Genomic DNA, 19789 nt, shown 5'->3' with positions numbered 1-19789 from the left:
TCCTCATAGCTTATGCCCTCCATACCAGGCAACATTCTGGTAAATCTCTTCTGCATCCTCTCTAAAGCCTCCACATCCTTCTGGTAGTGTGGCGACCAGAATTGAACACTATACTCCAAGTGTGGCCTAACTAAGGTTCTATACAGCTGCAACATGACTTGCCAATTCTTATACTCAATGCCCCGGCCAATGAAGGCAAGCATGCCGTATGCCTTCTTGACTACCTTCTCCATCTGTGTTGCCCCTTTCAATGACCTGTGGACCTGTACTCCTAGATCTCTTTGACTTTCAATACTCTTGAGGGTTCTACCATTCACTGTATATTCCCTACCTGCATTAGCCCTTCCAAAATGCATTACCTCACATTTGTCCGGATTAAACTCCATCTGCCATCTCTCCGCCCAAGTCTCCAGACAATCTAAATCCTGCTGTATCCTCAGACAGTCCTCATCGCTATCCGCAATTCCACCAACCTTTGTGTCGTCTGCAAACTTACTAATCAGACCAGTTACATTTTCCTCCAAATCATTTATATATACTACAAAGAGCAAAGGTCCCAGCACTGATCCCTGTGGAACACCACTGGTCACAGCCCTCTAATTAGAAAAGCATCCCTCCATTGCTACCCTCTGCCTTCTATGGCCTAGCCAGTTCTGTATCCACCTTGCCAGTTCACCCCTGATCCCGTGTGACTTCACCTTTTGTACTAGTCTACCATGAGGGACCTTCTCAAAGGCCTTACTGAAGTCCATATAGACAACATCTCCTGCCCTACCTGCATCAATCACCTTAGTGACCTCCTCGAAAAACTCTATCAAATTAGTGAGACACGACCTCCCCTTCACAAAACCTGTCATTCAAATCCTTCTGGATTATGTGGACTAGTGGCCTGTGGTCCGTCTCAACCTTGAATTTTGGGAGGCCATACACAGAGTCGTGAAATTTCCCATTAGGAGGCCCAGGCATTCCTTCTCCATCTGAGCGTACCGTTGCTCAGTGGGCGTCATGGTTCTGGAGGCATACGTAACTGGGGCCCACGAGGAGGAGTCATCCCGTTGGAGGAGCACCGCCCCAATACCGTCCTGGCTCACGTCAGTGGATATTTTGGTCTCTTTGGTAGGGTAGAAGAACGGCAGAATCGGGGCTGTGGTGAGTTTTGCCCTGAGCTCACACCATTCGTTCTCATGAGCGGGCAGCCACTGGAATTCCATCGACTTTTTGACGAGATGGCGGAGGGCTGTGTTGTGTGCCGCCATGTTGGGAATGAACTTCCCGAGGAACTTGACCATCCCTAGAAAGTGGAGGACCGCCTTCTTGTCCTCTGGGGTCTTCATGGTGTTGATCGCCGAGACCTTGTCAGCATCTGGCCGCACGCCCTGCTGCGAGATGTGGTCACCAAGGAATTTGATTTCTGATTGACCGAACGAGCACTTGGCTCTGTTGAGTCGGAGGCCATGCTCATGGATTCTGTGGAATACCTGCTTGAGGCGATCGATGTGTTCTTGAGGAGTTGTGTACCAGATTATGACATCGTCAACATACACGCGCACCCCCTCGATACCCTCCATCATCTGTTCCATGATGCGGTGAAATACCTCTGAGGCAGAGATGATGCCAAAAGGCATCCCGGTTGTAGCAGTAGCGACCGAACGGGGTATTGAATGTGCACAGCTTGCGACTGGACGCGTCCAGCTGTATTTCCCAGAACCCCTTGGAGGCGTCCAGCTTCGTAAAGAGTTTGGCATGAGCCTTCTCACTGGTCAACTCCTCTCGTTTTGGTATCGGGTAATGTTCCCTCATAGATCATAGAATTTACAGTGCAGAAGGAGGCCATTCGGCCCATCGATTCTGCACCGGCTCTTGGAAAGAACACCCTACCTAAGGTCAACACATGCACCCTATCCCCATAACCCAGTAACCTCACCCAACACTCAGGGCAATTTTGGACTCGAAGGGCAATTTATCACGGCCAATCCACCTAACCTGCACATCTTTGGACTGTGGGAGGAAACCGGAGCACCCGGAGGAAACCCACGCACACACGGGGAGGACGTGCAGACTCCGCACAGACAGTGACCCAAGCCGGAATCGAACCTGTGACCCTGGAGCTGTGAAGCAATTGTGCTATCCACAATGCTACCGTGCTGCCCCCTCATGATGTTGCGGTTTAAATCCTTGGAGTCGATGCAGATTCGAAGTTCCCCTGACGGCTTCTTGACGCAGACCACGGAGCTGACCCAGTCCGTGGGTTCTGTGACCTTTGATATGATGCCCTGGTCCTGGCGGTCCTGTAACTGCTGCTTGAGACGGTCCTTGAGGGGTGCCGACACCCGACGTGGTGCGTGGATCACAGGGGTGGCGTTCGGTTTGAGCAGGATTTTGTATCGATATGGGAGTGTGCCCATTCCGTCGAACACGCTTGGTACTGCGTGATGATGTCATCAATTTCAGCCTGGAAGTTCTCATCAGGCGAGGCCGTCGCCTGTGAGGATGACATGGTGGGGACTCGCTGAACCAGGTTCAGGAGTTTGCAGGCACGAGCACCGAGCAGGGACGCTCTGTCCGGTCCCACAATCTCAAATCGCAGTGTCACTTTAAATGACTTATTGGAAACTCCGGGTTGGCATGAGCCACTGGCAGCTAAGGCATTGCCATTGAGGTCATGTAGCTGGCAGGCCGGTGGAAGAATGACGCGGATGGTTTCGAGATCGGATTTGGAGTGAGGTTCGCCGGTACACCGGTGTCCAGTTTCAACGGGATGCGAGCCTTGTTCACTGTGAGGACAGCCCACCACTCATCTTCGGGATCCACGCTGAGGATCGGGAGGTGCGTCGCTGTCTTGGAGAAAGGCAGCGCATGCTTCGTAATGATGCCCACCCGGTATGGAGATTTGAGGCACGCAGCATCAGGATCTGTTGGGCTGTCGGGGTCGCAGTCTGGCATGGCCTGCTGTATTGAACGGACGCTTCTGCGCCGCGGCTGGGATCGCTGGATGCTGGGCAGTGGAGCAGATCTGCAAAGGGCTGCGTAGTGGCCAAGCTTGCCATACTGTAGACACCGTCGTGATTTTGCCGGACATTGCCGCTTTAAATGGGCGGAGCCACAATTCGGACACGTCATGACGCCAACATCAGTGCGTTCTGTGCACCATCGCGCATGCGCAGTGCGGCCGAATGACGTACGCACCTGCGCAGTCGGGTCGTCGGTCTCGCCGTCCCCTCGGTCGTGGCGCACATGCGCAGCGGCCCGGGGAAAGCGCGCGGAATGGCCACTCTCGTCGATACTCAGGCCCTGCATTTGTGCGATGGCCTGCACCCGTTCCGCCTCGTGGGAGGTTAGCTTTTCCGTTTCTGCCGCCCTGATGTGGGAGTACCGATTGTTAGCGTGTTCGTGGAGAACGCACGTTGCGATGGCGATGGTGAGGGTGAGCTGCTTGATTTTCAGGAGCTGCTGGCGAAGGGAATCGGAGAGGACCCCGAAAACGATCTGATCCCGGATCATGGAATCAGTGGTCGAGTCATAGTTACAGTTGTAGATATGGATGGCGTGGTCCCCGGCTGTGGAGAGGAATAGTGCAATCTTCCTGGCGTCCAATGCGGCCTCAAGGTCGGTGGCTTCGAGATAGAGTTGGAACTTTTGTTTGAAGAACTTCCAAATTGCACCAAGGTTGCCGGCGATGCGGAGCTGCGGAGGAGGGCGGACGTTTTCCATGTCACCGGATGGCTGGTTGCTGGTCAATGCTGATTCACTCAAGGTATGTCTGTCAATTTTCAGCATCACTCACTGGTACCATGATGTGTTGGGTAGGCTGGGTCGATGTGGACTGCACTTGATGCAGTGTAGCGAGAGACTGACCTCCAACACTTGATAAGATGCAACGCGATTTTATTTAACATCTAAACTATTATATATGTTCAACTGTGGGTTGACACTAGGCTGACTTGACTGGAGACCTGATACTAGCCTAACCAGACTTACTAGCTACCACATGGTGTTTGCACTGGCCAGCTCACAAACTCTGACTGTCTCAGAGACTGGGTCCCGAGAGAGCGGGAAAACTGGTGCCCTCTGGCTTTATAGTGGTTGTGTCCTGTCTGGTGATTGGCTGCTCTGTTCTGTGTGCTTACTGGTCATCCTGTGTGTCAATCACTGCCTGTCCGCACTCCATTGTCTACATCGATGTATATTATGACACAGTGTACCCGAACAGGAGCTGGAATGTGGCGACGAGGGGATTTTCACAGTAACTTCATTGCAGTGTTAATGTAAGTCTACTTGTGACAATAAAGATTATTATTATGTCAGCGTATCAAGGGTACATTAAAAGCTGTTACAGAATCTGAGCCCAGCAATTGACCATTCTGTTTCTGTGCTGAACTTTAGGACGAGCTTTTCATTCAGTCTCACTATTCTTCCCACATCTTCCAGTCCAATGGGAAATATTTCTGTTTATTTTTATATTAAAAGCCATCATGAATCTTCCTGAAGTGCGGTGCAACTACTGAATTCAGTACTCCCACTGGAGTCGAACCAGTGATTTAGAAAGATTTACTTTAACTTTGTTGCTCTGTGTGCTCCAGCCCCTTACCAACAAAGCCAAGGATTCCAGACCCTTTTATGATAGCCTTAACCTGCGCTGCCACCGTGGGTCGTTTGTTGTCAGACAGTCCCAGCTCTCTCTGTTCCTGAACCCCGCTTAATAAACAGTATCATTTCGCTCATAAGTGCCTCCCCTTCATTCTTCACACCGGGTTCCTTCCGGATGGTTCTCCTGCTGCTGCCCTGCTTGATGCTGGACGCTGGAATATGGAGGCTGCTGCTTGGATTGCACACAATTCCTGCTGCAATGTGCAGCTGTGATCACAGCTGGAACTGTGCTCAGCTGGGACTGGCAGACGAGGCCCTGGAGAGGGGGCGGAGGGAGACGTGCAGGAACGTTCCCCGGGGGTGAGGGGCTTTAGTTCAGGTGGAGAGACTGGAGAAGCTGGGATTGTTCTGCTCGGAGCACGGAAGGTTAAGGGGGAGGTTTAATCGAGGCGCCCAAAACCATGAGGGGTTTTGATAGAACCAATAAGGAGAAACTGTATTTCACTGGGCGGGGAGGTGATTCGCCAGAGGAGTGACTGAATTAAGATAATTGGCTCCAGATCTGGAGGGGGAGATGAAGTTAACAGTTTTACCCAGGGTGTTGTGTGGAGATGGCCCAGGCTCCTAAGACATGGATTCTGTAATAATCTCACCAAGGTCAGTCTTCCGACACCATTGCCTTTTATTTACATAACGGAGAGGGTCGCAGCCACAGTTTACAGCTGACAAGTCCAAGCCTGGGGCCTACACAGCCCCGGCCTGGGTTGAAGCACGGGGTTCCCGTAACAGCCTCCCCGAACAGGCGCCGGAATGTGGCGACTAGGGGCTTTTCACAGTAACTTCATTGAAGCCCACTCGTGACAATAAGCGATTGTTATATTATTATTATTTTGAGCCCCTGTCGCTAATTTCCCATCAGGCAAGCCACTGGCAGCTCACGAGGGAAGTGCATACTCCACGAAGCACAGGGAGAACTGGTCGCCACCACAACAGGTTCAAATCCCACCATGGCGGCTCGTGGAATTTAAATTCAGCTAATGAAGTCTGGAATTAAAAGCTAGTCAACTATTATCAATTGTTGGGCAGCACGGTGGCACAGTGGTTAGCACAGTTGCTTCACAGCTCCAGGGTCCCAGGTTCGATTCCCAGCTTGGGTCACTGCCTGTGCGGAGTCTGCACGTCCTCCCCGTGTCTGCGTGGGTTTCCTCCGGGTGCTCCGGTTTCCTCTCACAAGTCCCGAAGATGTGCAGGTTAGGGGGATTGGCTATGCTAAAAATTGCCCTTAGTGTCAAAAAAAGGTTTGATGGGGTTATGGGAATAGGGTGGAGGTGTGGCCTTGGGTAGGGTGCTCTTTCCAAGGGCCGGTGCAGACTCGATGGGCTGAATGGCCTCCGATTGTACTGTAAATTCTATGAAAAACCCATCTGGTTCACTAATGTCCCTTAGGGAGGGAAATCTGCCGCCCTTACCCGGTCTGGCCTACACGTGACTCCAGACCCACAGCTATGTGGCCCTCTGAAATGGCCGTGCAAGTCAGTCAGCTGGGCTCTCAATGATGGCTCGCCTCGTCAGTCATACCCACATCTGTCGGTAATATTTACACAGGTTGCAGGAGCAAAGAGGGAACCCCGGAGCTCAGGACCCAGGCCACCAAAGTTGTAGCAAATCGGGGATGTGCGCGAGGCCGTCGTGCCGGGGGAGTTCACAGAGAGACAGAGGGAGGGGGAAGAGAGACGGAGGGAGGGGGAAGAGAGACGGAGGGAGGGGGAAGAGAGACAGAGGGAGGAGGCTGCGGACAGATGTGAACACAAAGACGGGAATTTTTGAAGTGAGGCGATGCCGGACTGGGAATTAATGTGGGACTAGGGATGGGAGGGACTTGGTGTTAGGATTTGGGAGCAGGATTGTTGCTCTCGCTGCGTCGGTATTGATACGGGAGCTGTCTCAGCGACTTGTTTCCTTGACTGGGAATTTGTAAATGCATTCACGGAATTCCAAGCCTAATGTCGATCCTACGCTCCAGTGGAATTCCTGCCCTGCTTCTCCCAAATTCATAGACACGCAGATCACATGTGGGCGTGTAAACACTGATCTGGATGTTTGGGGAAGATTCCGATTATATGGCTCGATTTGATGAGCACAGAATCTGCTCCTCTGGCGGGCCTGAGAATCTCAATTCCATTGGAACAGATTTTGGAAAGAGAAAGCTGGCTTCAGTGACGGGACTGTGAGGCTGTCAGATTGTTTGGAAAACTTAACTGCTTGGCGGGGTGGGGTGGACGCCTGTCGGCCTAACCCAGTCTGGGGTTGTAGCTGACTCCAGTCCCACATCAATGCAGGAGATTCCTCCTGGCCCTCTGCCTCGGGAAAGCATGTTGTTGTGGCAAACCCACTGCAGCTGTCTCTGCCCCCAACCCCGCGCACCCCCCGTGAGAGCACGATGTGTCTGCACAGGGAAGCCCGTCAATTTTAATTAAAGCAAAATACAGCAGATGCCGAAGATCTGGGACACGGGCAGAGACTCAGCAAGTCCTGGCAGCATCTGTAGAGGGAGAAACAGTCAGCATTTTGAGACTGTGTGAGTCTTCTTCAGAATACAAGAATTTGAACCTTTTCTTGAAATCTGCTTCTGCCGACCTTTCAGTCAGCAACTCCCTCTGTCAAAATTAATAAAAATAATAATCTTTACTGTTACAAGCGGGCTTACATTAACACTGCAATGAGGTTACTGTGAAAAGCCCCTAGTCGCCACACTCCGGCACCTGTTCGGGGACACGGAGGGAGAATTCAGAATGTCCAATTCACCTAACAAGCACGTCTTTCGGGACTTGTGGGAGGAAACCGGAGCACCCGGAGGAAACCCACGCAGACACGGGGAGGACGTGCAGACTCCGCACAGACAGTGACCCAAGCCGGGAATCGAACCCGGGACCCTGGCGCTGTGGAGCAACAGTGCTAACCATTATGCTACCGTGCTACCCCAATCACGGTGGGCCGAGTGGCCTCCTTCTGTACGGTAAGATTCTATAACAGTTACCCATTTTGGGGTTTTATTCAATAAAAATGTTCCAGCTGGGATTTAATCCAACTGTGCTGACTGGATTAGTCTGTGCAATTAAGCAGGTTCTAGCCAACTTCCCCAAATCCTCAGAATAATCAAACTGCAGCTCCTAAATTTCACACACTATTTTTAGCATTTCAGCAGATGTTGCTAATTCAAGGAAGAATGGAATTCTACTTGTGCTATTTTCTCTCCACTTTATCCTCTGATTCAAGCTAAACAGCGCGGCTCTGATTTTTCTAACAAACTCTCTTCGCCCAAATAAAATCGAGGACTGTTTGTTTCAGGTGCAGAGGGAATATGGGGGTCTGGACTTGCAGTCTCCAAGCCACGTGTCACCTGCACTTACACCCCGTTCATCACCACGGTTTCCTTGCCAGCTTTCTGAAACTCTCCCTGTCTCTCTCATTCTCTCTCTCTCTCTCTCTCTCGCTCACTCTCTCTCAGATTATGCTGGTTCCCAGGCCACTGTCATTCTGAGGCTCACATGTTTCTTTACCTGCATGAGCAAGATTGAAGAACTGAATGGGCCTCCTCCTGTTCCTGTGTAACAGGCTCGAGAGGGGCTGAATGGCCTCCTCCTGTTCCTGTGTAACAGGCTCGAGAGGGGCTGAATGGCCCTCCTCCTGTTCCTGTGTAACAGGCTCGAGAGGGGCTGAATGGCCCTCCTCCTGTTCCTGTGTAACAGGCTCGAGAGGGGCTGAATGGCCCTCCTCCTGTTCCTGTGTAACAGACTCGAAAGGGGCTGAATGGCCCTCCTCCTGTTCCTGTGTAACAGGCTCGAGAGGGGCTGAATGGCCCTCCTCCTGTTCCTGTGTAACAGGCTCGAGAGGGGCTGAATGGCCCTCCTCCTGTTCCTGTGTAACAGGCTCGAGAGGGGCTGAATGGCCCTCCTCCTGTTCCTGTGTAACAGGCTCGAGAGGGGCTGAATGGCCTCTTACTTTTCGTAAACATGGGTTATTTTATCTGCTTTTGATTTCCCATCACATGAATCTTGCTCCTAAAATAAATTGTTTTTAATTGATGTAAAGAAAAAACTGCAAATTATTTACAATTTTGTTTTGCTGGAGCCTCGCAGACTCTGTCCGAATGGAGTCGAGACGTCTGCAGTTACCCCATTTTTAAGAGAAGGATTCGTGGCAGGAGATGGAAGGCAGCTGGAGGAGTGTTTCAAACCAGTCAGTCGCTCACCCTTCACTAACTCGAACGGCCGCTCCACAGACCGCTCTGGGTTAATATATAGTGTGAGAAAGGAACACACCTGCCCAAACTGCTCTCTGACACTCCATCAGCGCTTTGCTCAAACCACCAACTAAACGACTCCAAAGATTCAACCATCACTTTTCAATGCATTGCCCAGTTTCAACATTTGGTGGAAATGAACCTGCATTTACTTAACCCGGTCATTGTCTTGGGGGGTGCCCAAGTGTTTATATCATGTGATTGAGGTGACAGAATGTAGAAAGGAGGCCACGTAGAGCAAAATCCCCCAAATAGAAAAGAGATGACAGACTGGACACCTGCTACAGTCGGGCTTAGGGACATGGCCAGACATTGCTGGGGACAACCCGGGGTCACTGGGCAGTGCAGTGCAGTGTGCGGCCGGTGAGGAAGAGTTTCAGATGCAGGATCGATATATTCCAACAAGAGGGAAGGCCAGGGGAACTTAGCCAGGAATCCTGGGTTGGCATGGGGGACATGGCATTGGGTGAAGACCAGACAATGATTCATGTCTTCAACCGAGAGCCAGGCCAAACATAATAGGGTTGATAAAGGTGGTGGAAAGGAAAATACAACTGGCAGAGGTAAGTTATGGGATGGGTTAGCAGTCAACTTAAATGGGAACAGGCCGAGTTAAGAAGCCAGTTGAAACAAGTCGCAGAGCGGCACAGCAAAAACAGAAAATACTGGACAACCTCAACAGGTCAACAGCATTTCTTGGACAGAGACCGGGGCTAACGGTTTGAGTCTGGATGACTCTTTGTCAAGGCCAGAACTGAACCCGGGTCCCTGGCGTGAGGCAGCAGTGCTAACCACGCCTGTAAGTCCAACAACGTTGGTAGAGGAAGAAGAAAAATGTGTACTTATGAAATGAACTCCATCCAAGAAATTGGAAATCATGACAGAAATACAATTCCAGAATTTCTCTGGGAATGAACTGGTCCTGGTCAAGGCTATTTGGTCAGTTACGGTGCAACTTACAGATGTCAACACACACCAACTTTGAGATTGACGCTGGGAGTGGTGTTAGCACATCAGCTGGCTATCTGGATTGCCTTCAGTCAATACCCCTTCACACGTCAGATATTACATTGCAAGGTGTGGATGCTGCAAACCTTCCAATGAACGGCTAGCTCATTGCTCCTCTTCATTGCAAGGAGCAATAGATTGTTGACTTTCATAGAAACATAGAAAATAGAAGCAGGAGGACGTGATTCGGACCTTCAAACCTGCTCCGCCATTCATTACAATCATCAAGGTCAATACCCTGATCCCACCTTGCCCCCATATCCCTTGATCACTTTAGATCCAAGAGCTATATCTAATTCTTTCTTGACATTACACAAAAACTTGGGCAGCACAAGTGGCTAGCACTGTGGCGGCACAGCGCCAGGGTCCCAGGTTCGATTCCCGGCTTGGGTCACTGTCTATGCAGAGTCTGCACGTCCTCCCCGTGACTGCGTGGGTTTCCTCCGGGTGCTCCGGTTTCCTCCCACAGTCCAAAGACGTGCAGGTTAGGTGGATTGGCCATGATAAATTGCCCTCAGTGACCAAAAAGGTTAGGAGGGGTTATTGGGTTACGGGGATAGGGTGGAAGTGAGGGATTAAGTCGGTCAGGTGCAGACGCGATGGGCCGAATGGCCTCCTTCCGCACCGAATGTTCTACGTTCTATTTTGGACTCAACTACTTTCTGTGGCAGTGAATTCCACAGATTCACCGCTCTCTGGGTGAAGAAATTTTTCCTCACCTCAGTCCTAAAAGGTTTACCCCTTATCCTCAAACTATGACCCCTAGTTCTGGATTCCCCCACCATCCGGAACATTCTTTCTGAATCTACCCTGTCTAACCCTGTTAGAACTTTGTAAGTTTCTATACAATCCCCTCTCACTCTTCTAATCTCCAATGAGTATAATCTTTTTTTATATAAATTTCAAATACCCATTCAATTAAGGGGCAATTTAGCGTGGCCAATCTACCTACCCTGCACATCTTTAGGTTGTGGGGGTGAAATCCACGCACACGGGGAGAATGTGCAAACTCCACACGGACAATGACCCGCGGCCAAGATCGAACGTGGGCCGCAGCGCTGTGGACAGCAGCATTAACCCCACTGCACCACTGTGCCGCCTTCAATGAATAGAATCTTAAACGACTTAGTCTCTCCTCATATGACAGTCCCGCCATCCCAGGAATCAGTCTGGTAAACCTTCGCTGCTCCCTCGAGAGCAAGAACATCCTTCCTCAGATAAGGACACCAAAACTGCGCACAATACTCCAGGTGTGGCCTCACCAATGCCCGATACAATTGCAGTAAAACATCTCTATTCCTAGACTCCAATCCTCTCGCTATGAAGGCCAACATACCATTTGCCTTCTTTGCTGCCGGCTGTACCTGCGCGCTTACTTTCAGCGATTGATGCACGAGGACACCAAGGTCTCGCTGAGTATCCACATTCAAATAATAATCAGCCTTCCTATTTTTGCTACCAATGTTGATAACCTCAGATTTATCCACATTATACTGCATCTGCCGTGCACACACCCACTCACTCAGCCTGTCCAAATCCCGCTGAAGCATCTCGGCATCCTCCTCACAGCTCACCCTCCCATCCAACTTTGTATCATCTGAAAATTTGGAGATAAGACATTTAGAACATAGAACATAGAGCATTACAGCGCAGGACAGGCCCTTCGGCCCTCGATGTTACGCCAACCTGTGAAACCACTCTAAAGCCCATCTACACTATTCCCTTATCGTCCATATGTCTATCCAATGACCATTTGAATGTCCTTAGTGTTGGTGAGTCCACTACTGTTGCAGGCAGGGCATTCCACACCCTGACTACTCTCTGAGTAAAGAACCAACCTCTGACATCTGTCTTATATCTATCTCCCCTCAATTTAAAGCTATGTCCCCTCGTGCTAGACATCACCATCCAAGGAAAAAGGCTCTCACTGTCCACCCTATCCAATCCTCTGATCATCTTGTATGCCTCAATTAAGTCACCTCTTAACCTTCTTCTCTCTAACGAAAACAGCCTCAAGTCCCTCAGCCTTTCCTCATAAGATCTTCCCTCCATACCAGGCCAAATTCTGGTGAATCTCCTCTGCACCCTTTCCAATGCTTCCACATCCTTCCTATAATGCGGCGACCAGAATTGTACGCAATACTCCAAATGCGGCCGCACCAGAGTGTTGTATAGCTGCAACATGACCTCATGGCTCCTAAACTCAATCCCTCGACCAATAAAAGCTAACACACCGTACGCCTTCTTAACAACCCTCTCACCCTGGGTGGCAACGTTCAAGGATCTATGTACATGGACACCGAGATCTCTCTGTTCATCCACACTGCCAAGAATCTTACCATTAGCCCATCTACACTCAGAAGTAAGGCTCACTGGTCTATAGTTACCAGGGTTATCTCTACTCCCCTTCTTGAACAAGGGGACAACATTTGCTATCCTCCAGTCTTCCTGTTATTCCTTCCAAAATGAATCACCTCAAACTTTTCTGCATTAAACTCCATTTGCCACCTCTCAGCCCAGCGCTGCAGCTTATCTATGTCCCTCTGTAACTTGTAACATCCTTCCGCACTGTCCACAACTCCACCGACTTTAGTGTCATCTGCAAACTTACTCACCCATCCTTCTACGCCCTCCTCCAGGTCATTTATAAAAATGACAAACCGCAGTGGCCCCAAAACAGATCCTTGTGGTACACCATTAGTAACTGGACTCCAGTCTGAACATTTCCCATCAACCACCACCCTTTGTCTTCTTCCAGCTAGCCAATTTCTGATCCAAACTACTAAATCACCCTGAATCCCATGCCTCCGTATTTTCTGCAGTAGCCTACCATGGGGAACCTTATCAAATGCTTTACTGAAATCCATATGCACCACATCAACTGCTTTACCCTCATCCACCTGTTTGGTCACCTTCTCAAAGAACTCTATAAGGTTTGTGAGGCACGAACTACCCTTCACAAAACCGTGTTGACTATCTCTAATCAAATTATTCCTTTCCAGATGATTATACATCCTATCTCTTATAAACCTTTCCAAGACATTGCCCACAGCAGTAGTAAGGCTCACTGGTCTATAGTTACCGGGGTTGTCTCTACTCCCCTTCTTGAACAAGGGGACAACATTTGCTATCCTCCAGTCTTTTGGCACTATTCCTGTAGACAAAGATGACTTAAAGATCAAGGCCAAAGGCTCAGCAATCTCCTCCCTAGCTTCCCAGAGAATCCTAGGATAAATCCCATCCGCCCAGGGGATTTATCTATTTTCACACTTTCCAGAATTGCTAACACCTCCTCCTTATGAACCTCAAGCCCTTCTAGTCTAGTAGCCTGAATCTCAGTAATCTCCTCGACAACATTGTCTTTTTCCTGTGTGAATATTGACGGAAAATATTCATTTAGCACCTCTCCTATCTCCTCAGACTCCAAGCACAACTTCCCACTACTGTCCTTGACTGGCCCTACTCTTACCCTCGTCATTCTTTTATTCATGACATATCTATAGAAAGCTTTAGGGTTATCCTTGATCCTACCTGCCAAAGACTTCCCATGTCCCCTCCTGTCTCTTCTTAGCTCTCTCTTTAGGTCCTTCCTAGCTAACTTGTAACTCTCGAGCGCCCTAACTGAACCTTCATGTCTCATCTTTACATAAGTCTCCTTCTTCCTCTTGACAAGTGTTTCGACTGCTTTAGTAAACCACGGTTCCCTCACTCGACCACTTCCTCCCTGCCTGACCGGTACATACTTATCAAGGATTCGCAGCAGCTGTTCCTTGAACAAGCCCCACATTTCCATTGTGCCCATCCCTGCAGTTTTCCTCTCCATCCGATGTATCCTAAGTCTTGCCTCACCGCATCATAATTGCCTTTCCCCCAGATATAACTCTTGCCCTGCGGTATATACCTATCCCTTTCCATCACTAAAGTAAACGTAATCGAATTGTGGTCACTATCACCAAAGTGCTCACCTACCTCCAAATCTAACACCTGTCCTGGTTCATTACCCAGTACCAAATCCAATCTGGCCTCGCCTCTCGTTGGCCTATCTACATACTGTGTCAGGAAACCCTCCTGCACACATTGGACAAAAATGGACCCATCTAATGTACTCGAACTATAGCGTTTCCAGTCAATATTTGGAAAGTTAAAGACCCCCATAACAACTACCCTGTTGCTTTCGCTCCTATCCAGAATCATCTTTGCAATCCTCTCCTCTACATCTCTGGAACTTTTCGGAGGCCTATAGAAAACCCCTAACAGGGTGACCTCTCCTTTCCTGTTTCTAACCTCAGCCTATACTACCTCAGTAGACGAGTCCTCATCAAACGTCCTTTCTGCCACCGTAATACTGTCCTTGACTAACAATGCCACCCCTCCTCCTCTTTTACCACCTTCCCTGAGCTTACTGAAATATCTAAACCCCGGCACCTGCAACAACCATTCCTGTCCCTGCTCTATCCATGTCTCCGAAATGGCCACAACATCGAAGTCCCAGGTACCAACCCATGCCGCAAGTTCACCCACCTTATTCCGGATGCTCCTGGCATTGAAGAAGACACACTTTAAACCACCTTCCTGCCTGCCGGTACACTCCTGCAACTTTGAAACCTTACTCATGACCTCACTACTCTCAACCTCCTGTATACTGGAGCTACAATTCAGGTTCCCAAGCCCCTGCTGAACTAGTTTAAACCCTCCCGAAGAGCATTAGCAAATTTCCCCCCCCAGGATATTGGTATCCCTCTGGTCCAGGTGTAGACCATCCCGTTTGTGGAGGTCCCACTGACCCCAGAATGAGCCCCAATTATCCATAAATCTGAAACCCTCCCTCCTGCACCATCCCTGTAGCCACGTGTTCCCTCGTCCAAATTATTAATTTATTCCCACCGTGTTGTTCACAATCAATGAGCAACCTTGACTGAGTGGAGATGTGAGGTGCAAAAACCGGACGGTGACAGACATTTTGGCAACGCGATTCCTTTCATGGTGGAATTTTCTGTTTTATGTAGAACCAGTCGGTTTGCGACCTAGGCCTGAGGAGGGGTTTTATTGAGCAGTGGCTCACCCTGCATTACAGAGACACCATCCACTGGAGCCTGGGCGGATATTGAGGTTGTGGATTTCTCAATTCTTCACAGCTAGGCCAGAAGAGCAGCACGGTAGCATTGTGGATAGCACAATTGCTTCACAGCTCCAGGTCCCAGGTTCGATTCCGGCTTGGGTCACAGTCTGTGCGGAGTCTGCACATCCTCCCCGTGTCTGCGTGGGTTTCCTCCGGGTGCTCCGGTTTCCTCCCACAGTCCAAAGATGTGCAGGTTAGGTGGACTGGCCGTGATAAATTGTCCTTAGTGTCCAAAAAAGGTTGGGTGAGGGGGTACTGGATTACGGGGACAGTGTGGGGGTATGGGTTTGAGTAGGGTGCTCTTTAGTAAGGGCCAGCGCAGACTCGATGGGCCGAATGGCCTCCTTCTGCACTGTACATTCTGTGATACCTGTGCCTGTGACTCAGCAAAGAACAATGAACAAAGAAATGTACAGCACAGGAACAGGCCCTTCGGCCCTCCAAGCCTGTGCCGACCATGCTGCCCGATTAAACTACAATCTTCTACACTTCCTGGGTCTGTATCCCTCTATTCCCATCCTATTCATGTATTTGTCAAGATGCCCCTTAAACGTCACTATCGTCCCTGCTTCCACCACCTCCTCCGGCAGCGAGTTCCAGGCACCCACTACCCTCTGTGTAAAAAAACTTGCCTCGTACATCTACTCTAAACCTTGCCCCTCGCACCTTAAACCTATGCCCCCTAGTTATTGACACCTCTACCCTGGGGAAAAGCCTCTGACTATCCACTCTGTCTATGCCCCTCATAATTTTGTAGACCTCTATCAAGTCGCCCCTCAACCTCCGTCGTTCCAGTGAGAACAAACCGAGTTTATTCAACCGCTCCTCATGGCTAATGCCCTCCATACCAGGCATGAACATCCTGGTAAATCTCTTCTGCACCCTCTCTAAAGCCTCCACATCCTTCTGGTAGTGTGGCGACCAGAATTGAACACTATAATCCAAGTGTGGCCGAACTAAGGTTCTATACAGCTGCAACATGACTTGCCAATTCTTATACTCAATGCCCCGGCCAATGAAGGCAAGCATGCCGTATGCCTTCTTGACTACCTTCTCCACCCGTGTTGCCCCTTTCAGTGACCTGTGGACCTGTACACCAAGATCTCTCTGACTGTCAATACTCTTGAGGGTTTTACCATTCACTGTATATTCCCTACCTGTATTAGACCTTCCAAAATGCATTACCTCACATTTGTCTGGATTAAACTCCATCTGCCATCTCTCCGCCCAAGTCTCCAGACAATCTAAATCCTGCTGAATCCTCAGACAGTCCTCATCGCTATCCGCAATTCCACCAACCTTTGTGTCGTCTGCAAACTTACTAATCAGACCAGTTACATTTTCCTCCAAATCATTTATATATACTACAAAGAGCAAAGGTCCCAGCACTGATCCCTGCGGAACACCACTGGTCACAGCCCTCCAATTAGAAAAGCATCCCTCCATTGCTACCCTCTGCCTTCTATGACCTAGCCAGTTCTGTATCCACTGGACTCAATGGGCTGGTTGGCTACATGCCAGATCAAAATGGCTCAATGTCATCTCTCTAACCCAGGGGTCACCGGTCAGTGATCAGTAGCAGGAACCCTGGCTGATTTCCCCTCTCTCGCTCTAACCCAGGGATCACTGGACAGTGATCAGGAGCAGGAACCCTGGCGGATTTCCCCTCTCTCTCTAACCCAGGGATCACCGGTCAGTGATCAGGAGCAGGGACCATGGCTGATTTCCCCTCTCTCTCTAACCCAGTGATCACTGGACAGTGATCAGGAGCAGGAACCCTGGCTGATTTCCCCTCTCTCTCTCTAACCCAGGGATCACTGAACAGTGATCAGGAGCAGGAACCCTGGCTGATTTCCCCTCTCTCTCTAACCCAGGGATCACTGGACAGTGATCAGGAGCAGGAACCCTGGCTGATTTCTCCTCTCTGTCTCTAACCCAGGGGTCACTGGACAGTGATCAGGAGCAGGAACCCTGGCTGATTTCCCCTCTCTCTCTCTGACCCACAGATTACTGGACAGTGATCAGGAGCAGGAACCCTGGCTGATTTCTCCTCTCTGTCTCTAACCCAGGGATCACTGGACAGTGATCAGGAGCAGGAACCCTGGCTGATTTCCCCTCTCTGTCTCTAACCCAGGGGTCACTGGACAGTGATCAGGAGCAGGAACCCTGGCTGATTTCCCCTCTCTCTCTAACCCAGGGATCACTGGACAGTGATCAGGAGCAGGAACTCTGGCTGATTTCCCCTCTCTCTCTCTAACCCAGAGATCACTGGACAGTGATCAGGAGCAGGAACACTGGCTGATTTCCCCTCTCTCTCTCTAACCCAGAGATCACTGGACAGTGATCAGGAGCAGGAACCCTGGCTGATTTCCCCTCTCTCTCTAACCCAGAGATCACTGGACAGTGATCAGGAGCAGGAACACTGGCTGATTTCCCCTCTCTCTCTCTAACCCAGGGATCACTGGACAGCGATCAGGAGCAGGAACCCTGGCTGATTTCCTCTCTCTCTCTAACCCAGGGATCACTGGACAGTGATCAGGAGCAGGAACCCTGGCTGATTTCCCCTCTCTCTCTAACCCAGGGGTCACTGGACAGTGACCAGGAGCAGGAACCCTGGCTGATTTCCCCTCTCTCTGTTTTGTGATCACAGGGGCCAGTGGACAATGTTTGCAGAAATATTCCAGTCCTGACTACCAAACGTCTAAAATTCCAGGATTTTCTTGCAGCCGAGTCCTGAATTAATATCCAATTATTGGAGACTCCAGACTGGTCCTGGAATGAGCTCTTCCCCAGGCACCTCTTCCACTCAGTCATGAACAATGTTGATGAAACATTGAGCCGTGTTTCTGCTTCCTGAACAGTGTTTGCTGCTTCTCCAGTCTTGGCTGGGAGGGAGCCGTGGTAAACAATTCGGGGAGAAGTGAGGTTTTGCAGAGAATACATGAACTAATCTGGTGCCAGGGATCCGCATCTCAGAGGAACAGAGAGAAACACAGACAGTGCAGAGAGAAGCACTGTTGTGGACCCTGCTGAGCACATAGTGCTCGATGTAAACACATCAGCAAAATATCCAGAACGTTGAACACACCAGATACCGCAAATACAAGAAACAATTGCCGTTCACAAAGGAAAAAGCCACACACTGACTAACCAAACGCAAAACCAACACGCTGACTAACCAAACGCAAACCCAACACGCTGACTAACCCAAACGCAAACCCAACACGCTGCCTAACCCAAACGCAAAACCAAAATGCTGACTAACCAAACGCAAACCCAACACGCTGACTAACCCAAACACAAACCCAACACGCTGACTAACCCAAAAACAAACCGAACACGCTGACTAACCCAAACGCAAAACCAACACGCTGACTAACCCAAACACAAACCCAACACGCTGACTAACCCAAACGCAAACCGAACACGCTGACTAACCCAAATGCAAACCCAACACGCTGACTCATCCAAACACAAACCCAACACGCTGACTAACCCAAACGCAAAACCAACACGCTGACTAACCCAAACACAAACCCAACACGCTGACTAACCCAAACGCAAACCGAACACGCTGACTAACCCAAACGCAAACCCAACACGCTGACTAACCCAAACACAAACCCAACATGCTGACTAACCCAAACGCAAAACCAACACGCTGACTAACCCAAACACAAACCCAACACGCTGACTAACCCAAACGCAAACCGAACACGCTGACTAACCCAAACGCAAACCCAACACGCTGACTAACCCAAACGCAAAACTAACACGCTGCCTAACCCAAACGCAAAACCAACATGCTGACTAACCCAAATGCAAAACCAACACGCTGACTAACCCAAATGCAAAACCATCATGCTGACTAACCCAAACGCAAACCCAACACGCTGACTAACCCAAACGCAAAACCAACACGCTGCCTAACCCAAACGCAAAACCAACATGCTGACTAACCCAAACGCAAAACCAACACGCTGACTAACCCAAACGCAAAACCATCATGCTGACTAACCCAAACGCAAAACCAACACGCTGACTAACCCAAACGCAAAACCAGCATGCAGACTAACCCAAACGCAAACCCAACACGCTGACTAACCCAAACACAAACCCAACACGCTGACTAACCCAAACGCAAACCCAACACGCTGACTAACCCAAACGCAAAACCAACAAGCTGACTAACCCAAATGCAAAACCAACACGTTGACTAACCCAAACGCAAACCCGACACGCTAACTAACCCAAACGCACAACCAACACGCTGACTAACCCAAACGCAAACCCAACATGCTGACTAACCCAAACGCAAACCCAACACGCTGACTAACCCAAACGCAAAACCAACACGCTGACTAACCCAAACGCAAACCCAACACACTGACTAACCCAAACGCAAAACCAACACGCTGACTAACCCAAACGCAAACCCAACACACTGACTAACCCAAATGCAAACCCAACACGCTGACTAACCAAACGCAAATCCAACACACTGACTAACCCAAATGCAAACCCAACACGCTGACTAACCAAACGCAAATCCAACACATTGACTAACCCAAACACAAAACCAACATGCTGACTAACCCAAACGGATACCCATAACGCTGACTAACCAAACGCAAAACCAACATGCTGACTAACCCAAACGCAAAACCAACACGTTGACTAACCCAAACGCAAACCCGACACGCTAACTAACCCAAACGCACAACCAACATGCTGACTAACCCAAACGCAAACCCAACATGCTGACTAACCCA

This window comes from Scyliorhinus torazame, chromosome 2, assembly GCF_047496885.1.
Source record: "Scyliorhinus torazame isolate Kashiwa2021f chromosome 2, sScyTor2.1, whole genome shotgun sequence".
Lineage (NCBI taxonomy): Eukaryota > Metazoa > Chordata > Chondrichthyes > Carcharhiniformes > Scyliorhinidae > Scyliorhinus > Scyliorhinus torazame.
The sequence above is the reverse complement of the archived record's forward strand: the minus strand, read 5'-3'. Positions refer to the sequence as shown.